Consider the following 9,972-nt stretch of genomic DNA (forward strand, 5'->3'; position numbering starts at 1 on the left):
GCCCGCATGCCATGCCATGCCACGGCCCGCATGTCTTGCCACGGCGTTACCAAACATGCCATGCCACGGCCTCGGCCCGCATGCCTTGCCACGGCCTCGGCCAACATGCCATGCCACGGCCTCGGCCCGCATGCCATGCCACGGCCTCGGCCCGCATGACATGCCACGGCCTCGGCCCGCATGCCTTGCTACGGCGTCGCCCAACATGCCATGCCACGGCCTCGGCCCGCATGCCATGCCACGGCCTCGGCCCGCATGCCCTTCTACGGCGTTGCCCAACATGCCATGCCACGGCCTCGGCCCGCATGCCTTGCCACCGCGTTGCCCAGCATGCCATGCCACCGCGTTGCCCGGCGTGCCATGCCTTAGCCTTGGCCAACATGTCGTGCCACGGCCTCGGCCCGCATGCCATGCCACGGCCTCGGCCCGCATGTCTTGCCACGGCGTTGCCCAACATGCCATGCCACGGCCTCGGCCCCCATGCCTTGCCACCGCGCTGCCCAGCATGCCAATGCACCGCGTTGCCCGGCGTGCCATGCCTTAGCCTTGGCGAACATGCCACGCCACGGCCTCGGCCCGCATGGCTTGCCAGGGCGTTGCCCAACATGCCATGCCACGGCCTCGGCCCGCATGTCTTGCCACGGCGTTGCCCAACATGCCATGCCATGCCACGCCACGGCCTCGGCCCGCATGCCATGCCACGGCCTCGGCCCGCATGCCATGCCATGCCATGGCCTCGGCCCGCATGCCATGCCACGGCCTCGGCCAGCATGCCATGCCAAGGCCTCGGCCCGCATGCCTTGCCACGGCGTTGCCCAGCATGCCATGCCACCGCGTTGCCCAGCGGGCCGTGCCGCGGCCTCGGCCCGCATGCCTTGCGACTGCCTTGGCCAGCGTGCCATGCCACAGCGTGCCATGCCTTAGCCTTGGCCTACATGCCATGCCACTGCCTTGGCCAGCATGTCGTGCCACCGCCACGGCCAGCATGCCATGCCGGTCCGTTGCCCAGCATGCCACGGCCGTGGCGGCATGGCAAGCCACGGCCTCGGCCAGCATGCCATGCCACGGCCTCGGCCAGCATGCCATGGCACTGTCTTGGTCAGCATGCCATGCCATGGCACCGCCTTGTCCAGCACGCCGTGCCGCAGCGTTGGCCAGCATGCCTTGGCCGGCATGCCATGCCAATGCCTTGGGCCAACATGGCGTGCCACGGGCTGGGCCATGCCGGTCCGTTGCCCGGCATGCCACGGCCGTGGCGGCATGGCAAGCCACGGCCTCGGCCAGCATGCCATGCCCCGGCCTCGCCCAGCATGCCATGGCACGGTCTTGGTCAGCATGCCATGCCATGGCACCGCCTTGTGCAGCGTTGGCCAGCATGCCTTGGCCGGCATGCCATGCCAATGCCTTGGGCCAACATGGCGTGCCACGGGCTGGGCGAGCACGGCATGCCACGGGCTGGGCGAGCATGCCACGCCACGGCCTTGGCTAGCAGCAAGGCATGCCACGGCCTCGGCGAGCATGCCATGCCATGCCAAGGCCAAGGCCAAAGCCAAGGCCAAGGCAGTGGGCAAGGCCAAGTCCCTGTGCAAGGCATGGCCAAGGCCAAGGCAAAGGCCAAGGCCGCGGGCAAAGGCCAAGGCCAAGGCCAAGGCCATGGCGTGCCACCGCCTCGATCGATCTTTTTGAACATGATTCTTTTATAATCTTACCCAAACCGTGCAACACAATTAAAAATGCACTACAATCAATTTTAAATGTCATTCCCTATTTTTTTGCAATTTTTCTGGAGCTTTTCGAATTTTTAAAGCCCTTATTTGGCATAAAAAAATCAAAATAAAATAAAAAAAATGAAAAAAATAATTTAATAATTTCTATAATTACTAGTGAATCATCCTTTAATTATGGGAATTTTTCCATAATTTTTTGACTATTTTTATTAATTTTTATTATTTTTTAAGTATTAATATCGAAATAAATTAAAATAAAATATTTTCTGTAAAAAAATATTTTTTTTAATTTTTTTTATGGTGTATTAAATTATTTCCTACAACTTTCATGTTGAAAGTTTTGGCAAAAAACCATTACTTTTTAAAAAAACCCCATTATGACTCCTCGAACATTCTTGATGTTTCCTCCTGCCAGATTGAAAAGGGCTTAACAGGCTATTATAAGGGGGGGGCACCTCCCTTGCCCAGGGCAAGGCAGTGGCAGGTACGCCCCATGTTGGGCGCGGCCTGGGCTGCGGCCTTGGGTTACATGCACTGCGGCTCGACCGCGGCCTGGGCTGCGGCCTGGGGCGGCTCGGCCGCGGCCTTGGGCGGCCTGGACCGCGGCCTTGGGCGGCCTTGCGCGGCCTGGGCGCGGCCTGGGCGCGGCCTTGCGCGGCCTGGGCGCGGCCTTGCGCGGCCTGGGCGCGGCCTTGGGCGGCCTGGGCGCGGCCTTGCGCGGCCTGGGCGCGGCCTTGGGCAGCATGGCGTGGCATGCGCGCGGGCGTGGGCGGCCTGGCATGCGCGCGGCATGGGCAGCACGGCATGGCATGCGCACGGCCTGGGCGGCCTGGCATGCAGCCGGCCTGGCATGCCCGCGGCGTGGGCAGCACGGCATGGCATGCGCACGGCCTGGGCGGCCTGGCATGCAGCCGGCCTGGCATGCCCGCGGCGTGGGCAGCACGGCATGGCATGCGCACGGCCTGGGCGGCCTGGCATGCAGCCGGCCTGGGCAGCACGGCATGGCATGCGCACGGCCTGGGCGGCCTGGCATGCCCGCGGCGTGGGCAGCGTGGCCTGTGCGAATACCGCGCGCGTGGTCTTTTGACCACGGTGCGCGTGTTGCGCGCATGGTCGCGCACGCCTTTGCACGCCTTCGCACGCAACGCACGTCTAGTGATAAGAACCGCAGCCAAGGCAGCCCAGCCCCAAGGCCAAGGCCAGCAGCATGGCATGCCACGGCGAAGGCAGCCCAGCCAAAGCCAGCAGCATGCCATGCCAAGGCCAGCAGCATGCCATGCCACGGCCAAGGCAGGCCAGCCAAAGCCAGCAGCATGCCATGCCAAGGCCAAGGCCAGCAGCATGCCATGCCACGGCCAAGGCAGCCCAGCCAAAGCCAGCAGCATGCCAAGCCAAGGCCAAGGCCAGCAGCATGCCATGCCACGGCCAAGGCAGCCCAGCCAAAGCCAGCAGCATGCCATGCCAAGTGTCACAGACAGAGAAATCCTGATGCTGCCCTCACTAGAAAATGCTGGAAGCCTAAGGAGATTGCTGGAACTCTCTAGAGAATGGCTAGAAGATGGGAAGCTAATAGAAGGATCTAGAATTCTCTAGAGCAGTCAAGAAGATAATAAGCTCAGGGAGATTGTAGAGCATGCTGGAAGCTTCTAGAATTCCCTGGAGCATTATAGAAACTTGTATATAGTTAGAGGCTATGGTAGAATCTTCTAGACATACTAGAATAGTCTTAGAGTACTCTAGTTAAAGGGAAGTGTCTAGAACACTCTCCATTAATATGGTTCTAGAATAATCTTTGTAAGGTTATATAAAGGGGAGGCCCTCATTTGGCCAAACCACTCAAGTTGCAATATAATATAAGCATTCTCCAAGTGTTCTCTCTAAGTTCTCTAAGTCTCTCTTGTGTGTGTGCATTCCCTTAGCTCCCTTCCACTAAAGGCTTACTTAGGTGCAAGCAAGGCGTGCTTCAAGCATCTAAGGCCGCACGGTTGGCTTGGAAAGACTGAGGGTTGGTTCAGAAATTCCAAGGCCGTGACAGTTGGTATCAGAGCCAAGGTTACAAAGGCGTTGTAACCAGTTGGTATCAGAGCGGGTTGCGAAGGCGTCGTGACTAAGGAAGGAAGGGCACTATGTCAGAAGTAATTCACACCGAAGAGAACCGCGGAAGGGAGGCTGCTGCAAACTTGGGCAAGAAGGCCAAAGACAAGTCACGGGATGTGATGAGTGCCATGGACACCCGTGTGGTCAAGATTGAATTTGCTATGGCCGATGTCAAGGAGCGTCTTGATCGGCTGGAAGAAGCGATGGGGCAACTCGATGGCAACGTGGAAAGCCAAGTCGAGGAATTGCTTGAGTCCGTGCGGGACACCATCCGGATTAACTCTGAAGCGCAGAGGCAAGAGAGCTATGACTTCCAGGAACGGATCCTGAAGGCTATTTGTCAACTCCAAGACCAAGTCCAAGAGCTGAAGGAAGGCTTGGAAGAGACACGGGCGGATTGGGCCATATGCAAGCGAGCTGTGGCTAATGGCGGTGTTGCCACTAATGCGGGATTCACTCCAAGGCTGGAGGCGCCAAAGCCTAAGGAGTTTGATGGCACACGGGATGCTAAGGAGCTGGATGACTACCTTTGGCACTTAGAGAGGTACTTTGAAGCTTTAAACTTAAACGATGAGCTTGCGAAGGTACGCACCGCTTCTCTCTACCTCACTAAGTTAGCTGGAGTTTGGTGGCGTCGTAAGCACGCTGAAATGGAAAGAGGCATTTGCACTATCTCTTCATGGGAACAATTCAAGAATGAATTAATGAGGCAATTCTATCCTGAAAATGTGGCATATGAAGCACGTTTGAGGATGAGGGAGTTGAAGCACACCCACTCTATTAGGGATTATGTCCAAGAATTCTCCGGGTTAATGCTTCAAATCCCTAACATGAGTGATGATGACTTGCTCTTTAACTTCACAGCTGGGCTTAAGCAGTGGGCACAACTGGAACTACAACGAAGAGGCGTCAAGGATATCTCCACTGCACTCACCGTGGCCGAGACATTGGTGGAATACAGTAAGCAGGAAGCTTCCAACTTGGAGTCCACCAAGGAGGGTCAAGGCAAAGGTGGGGGAGCCACATGGGCCAAAGAATGGGAGGATTCTAAGGCTTCAAGGTACAGAGAAGGTAGAAGCAAGTCACCAACGGGCAAAGACTGGAGGAATGAGTCAAAGAAAGAAAGCAAGCCCAAGGATAACTGCTTCATCTGCGATGGGCCACATTGGGCGCGCGATTGCCCAAAGAGGAAGAGTCTTAGTGCAATGCTGGAAAGGGAAGAAAGGGAAGAAAGGGAAGAAAGGGAAGAGCAGGCTTGCATGGGTTCTCTGCAGCTGCTTGGTGCCATAGAAGCGAAGCCTACTGCATCAACCCAAGGGGATAAGGGTTTGATGTACATAGAGGGCAAAATCAATGGGAAGGCGGCCCAAGTCATGGTGGACACAGGGGCTTCCCACAACTTCATCAAGGCAGAAGAGGCCAAGCGGCTTGGTCTAAGACTTGACAGGGGTCAAGCATTAATGAAGACAGTAAACGCCAAGGCAAAGCCTGTGGATGGCATGGCTCGAGGGGTCGAGCTACACCTTGGTGGATGGCGCGGGAAAGTGAACTTCTCAATAGCATCACTGGATGACTATGATGTGGTGCTAGGGATGGAGTTCCTGCGAGAGTTCAATGTGGCAATGTTGCCTCGCGACAACAAAATGTGCATCATGGAGGGTGGGCCTTACTTGGTGCCAATGGTGAGCAAGGAAAATACTAAACTCCAACTTCTATCTGCTATTGAGTTGGGGGCGGACAACAACAAGGTAGAAGGCGCTACCAAAAAGATGATTAGCGGGCAAGCGGCCAACAAGGTTCTCTCCACACCGCAAGTCAAGGGAGACTCAAAGAAGGGAGAGACTACCTACCAAGCAATCCTCCAAGGCAAAAGAGGAGTAAGACCTAAGAGACTTCCACCGAGGGGAAAGGTGGATCACAAGAAGAAGAAAAAGCAAGGCGCAAAGACACCTTATCAAGCACAAATGGCAAGTGCAACTCCCTATGGCAAGGAGGCAACAAAGACTTTGCAAGGAAGGCGCGACGAGGGCGTCGCTGCATTAGGTGGGGGAGAATGTCACAGACAGAGAAATCCTGATGCTGCCCTCACTAGAAAATGCTGGAAGCCTAAGGAGATTGCTGGAACTCTCTAGAGAATGGCTAGAAGATGGGAAGCTAATAGAAGGATCTAGAATTCTCTAGAGCAGTCAAGAAGATAATAAGCTCAGGGAGATTGTAGAGCATGCTGGAAGCTTCTAGAATTCCCTGGAGCATTATAGAAACTTGTATATAGTTAGAGGCTATGGTAGAATCTTCTAGACATACTAGAATAGTCTTAGAGTACTCTAGTTAAAGGGAAGTGTCTAGAACACTCTCCATTAATATGGTTCTAGAATAATCTTTGTAAGGTTATATAAAGGGGAGGCCCTCATTTGGCCAAACCACTCAAGTTGCAATATAATATAAGCATTCTCCAAGTGTTCTCTCTAAGTTCTCTAAGTCTCTCTTGTGTGTGTGCATTCCCTTAGCTCCCTTCCACTAAAGGCTTACTTAGGTGCAAGCAAGGCGTGCTTCAAGCATCTAAGGCCGCACGGTTGGCTTGGAAAGACTGAGGGTTGGTTCAGAAATTCCAAGGCCGTGACACAAGGCCTAGGCCAGCAGCATGCCATGCCACGGCCAAGGCAGGCAAGCCAAAGCCAGCAGCATGCCATGCCAAGGCCAAGGCCAGCAGCATGCCATGCCACGGCCAAGGCAGCCCAGCCAAAGCCAGCAGCATGCCATGCCAAGGCCTAGGCCAGCAGCATGCCATGCCACGGCCAAGGCAGGCCAGCCAAAGCCAGCAGCATGCCATGCCAAGGCCAAGGCCAGCAGCATGCCATGCCACGGCCAAGGCAGCCCAGCCAAAGCCAGCAGCATGCCATGCCAAGGCCTAGGCCAGCAGCATGCCATGCCACGGCCAAGGCAGGCAAGCCAAAGCCAGCAGCATGCCATGCCAAGGCCATGGCCAGCAGCATGCCATGCCACGGCCAAGGCAGCCCAGCCAAAGCCAGCAGCATGCCATGCCAAGGCCAAGGCCAGCAGCATGCCATGCCACGGCCAAGGCAGCCCAGCCAAAGCCAGCAGCATGCCATGCCAAGGCCTAGGCCAGCAGCATGCCATGCCACGGCCAAGGCAGGCCAGCCAAAGCCAGCAGCATGCCATGCCAAGGCCAAGGCCAGCAGCATGCCATGCCACGGCCAAGGCAGCCCACCCAAAGCCAGCAGCATGCCATGCCAAGGCCTAGGCCAGCAGCATGCCATGCCACGGCCAAGGCAGGCCAGCCAAAGCCAGCAGCATGCCATGCCAAGGCCTAGGCCACCAGCATGCCATGCCACGGCCAAGGCAGCCCAGCCAAAGCCAGCAGCATGCCATGCCAAGGCCAAGGCCAGCAGCATGCCATGCCACGGCCAAGGCAGCCCAGCCAAAGCCAGCAGCATGCCATGCCAAGGCCTAGGCCAGCAGCATGCCATGCCACGGCCAAGGCAGGCAAGCCAAAGCCAGCAGCATGCCATGCCACGGCCAAGGCAGCCCAGCCAAAGCCAGCAGCATGCCATGCCAAGGCCAAGGCCAGCAGCATGCCATGCCACGGCCAAGGCAGCCCAGCCAAAGCCAGCAGCATGCCATGCCAAGGCCTAGGCCAGCAGCATGCCATGCCACGGCCAAGGCAGGCCAGCCAAAGCCAGCAGCATGCCATGCCAAGGCCAAGGCCAGCAGCATGCCATGCCACGGCCAAGGCAGCCCACCCAAAGCCAGCAGCATGCCATGCCAAGGCCTAGGCCAGCAGCATGCCATGCCACGGCCAAGGCAGGCCAGCCAAAGCCAGCAGCATGCCATGCCAAGGCCTAGGCCACCAGCATGCCATGCCACGGCCAAGGCAGCCCAGCCAAAGCCAGCAGCATGCCATGCCAAGGCCAAGGCCAGCAGCATGCCATGCCACGGCCAAGGCAGCCCAGCCAAAGCCAGCAGCATGCCATGCCAAGGCCTAGGCCAGCAGCATGCCATGCCACGGCCAAGGCAGGCAAGCCAAAGCCAGCAGCATGCCATGCCACGGCCAAGGCAGCCCAGCCAAAGCCAGCAGCATGCCATGCCAAGGCCAAGGCCAGCAGCATGCCATGCCACGGCCAAGGCAGCCCAGCCAAAGCCAGCAGCATGCCATGCCAAGGCCTAGGCCAGCAGCATGCCATGCCACGGCCAAGGCAGGCCAGCCAAAGCCAGCAGCATGCCATGCCAAGGCCAAGGCCAGCAGCATGCCATGCCACGGCCAAGGCAGCCCACCCAAAGCCAGCAGCATGCCATGCCAAGGCCTAGGCCAGCAGCATGCCATGCCACGGCCAAGGCAGGCCAGCCAAAGCCAGCAGCATGCCATGCCAAGGCCTAGGCCACCAGCATGCCATGCCACGGCCAAGGCAGCCCAGCCAAAGCCAGCAGCATGCCATGCCAAGGCCAAGGCCAGCAGCATGCCATGCCACGGCCAAGGCAGCCCAGCCAAAGCCAGCAGCATGCCATGCCAAGGCCTAGGCCAGCAGCATGCCATGCCACGGCCAAGGCAGGCAAGCCAAAGCCAGCAGCATGCCATGCCACGGCCAAGGCAGCCCAGCCAAAGCCAGCAGCATGCCATGCCAAGGCCAAGGCCAGCAGCATGCCATGCCACGGCCAAGGCAGCCCAGCCAAAGCCAGCAGCATGCCATGCCAAGGCCTAGGCCAGCAGCATGCCATGCCACGGCCAAGGCAGGCCAGCCAAAGCCAGCAGCATGCCATGCCAAGGCCAAGGCCAGCAGCATGCCATGCCACGGCCAAGGCAGCCCACCCAAAGCCAGCAGCATGCCATGCCAAGGCCTAGGCCAGCAGCATGCCATGCCACGGCCAAGGCAGGCCAGCCAAAGCCAGCAGCATGCCATGCCAAGGCCAAGGCCAGCAGCATGCCATGCCACGGCCTAGGCCAGCAGCATGCCATGCCACGGCCAAGGCAGCCCAGCCAAAGCCAGCAGCATGCCATGCCAAGGCCTAGGCCAGCAGCATGCCATGCCACGGCCAAGGCAGCCCAGCCAAAGCCAGCAGCATGCCATGCCAAGGCCAAGGCCAGCAGCATGCCATGCCACGGCCAAGGCAGGCCAGCCAAAGCCAGCAGCATGCCATGCCAAGGCCAAGGCCAGCAGCATGCCATGCCACGGCCAAGGCAGCCCAACCAAAGCCAGCAGCATGCCATGCCAAGGCCTAGGCCAGCAGCATGCCATGCCACGGCCAAGGCAGGCCAGCCAAAGCCAGCAGCATGCCATGCCAAGGCCTAGGCCACCAGCATGCCATGCCACGGCCAAGGCAGCCCCGCCAAAGCCAGCAGCATGCCATGCCAAGGCCAAGGCCAGCAGCATGCCATGCCACGGCCAAGGCAGCCCAGCCAAAGCCAGCAGCATGCCATGCCAAGGCCTAGGCCAGCAGCATGCCATGCCACGGCCAAGGCAGGCCAGCCAAAGCCAGCAACATGCCATGCCAAGGCCTAGGCCAGCAGCATGCCATGCCACGGCCAAGGCAGCCCAGCCAAAGCCAGCAGCATGCCATATCACGGCCAAGGGCAGCAGCATGCCATGCCACGGCCAAGGCAGCCCAGCCAAAGCCAGCAGCATGCCATGCCATGGCCTAGGCCAGCAGCATGCCATGCCACGGCCAAGGCAGGCCAGCCAAAGCCAGCAGCATGCCATGCCAAGGCCAAGGCCAGCAGCATGCCATGCCACGGCCAAGGCAGGCCAGCCAAAGCCAGCAGCATGCCATGCCAAGGCCTAGGCCAGCAGCATGCCATGGCACGGCCAAGGCAGCCCAGCCAAAGCCAGCAGCATGCCATATCAAGGCCAAGGCCAGCAGCATGCCATGCCACGGCCAAGGCAGCCCAGCCAAAGCCAGCAGCATGCCATGCCATGGCCTAGGCCAGCAGCATGCCATGCCACGGCCAAGGCAGGCCAGCCAAAGCCAGCAGCATGCCATGCCAAGGCCTAGGCCAGCAGCATGCCATGCCACGGCCAAAACAGGCCAGCCAAAGCCAGCAGCATGCCATGCCAAGGCCTAGGCCAGCAGCATGCCATGCCACGGCCAAGGCAGGCCAGCCAAAGCCAGCAGCATGCCATGCCAAGGCCAAGGC

The sequence above is a fragment of the Camellia sinensis genome, unplaced genomic scaffold, assembly GCF_055761805.1.
Source record: "Camellia sinensis isolate YWXY unplaced genomic scaffold, ASM5576180v1 Unanchor4, whole genome shotgun sequence".
Lineage (NCBI taxonomy): Eukaryota > Viridiplantae > Streptophyta > Magnoliopsida > Ericales > Theaceae > Camellia > Camellia sinensis.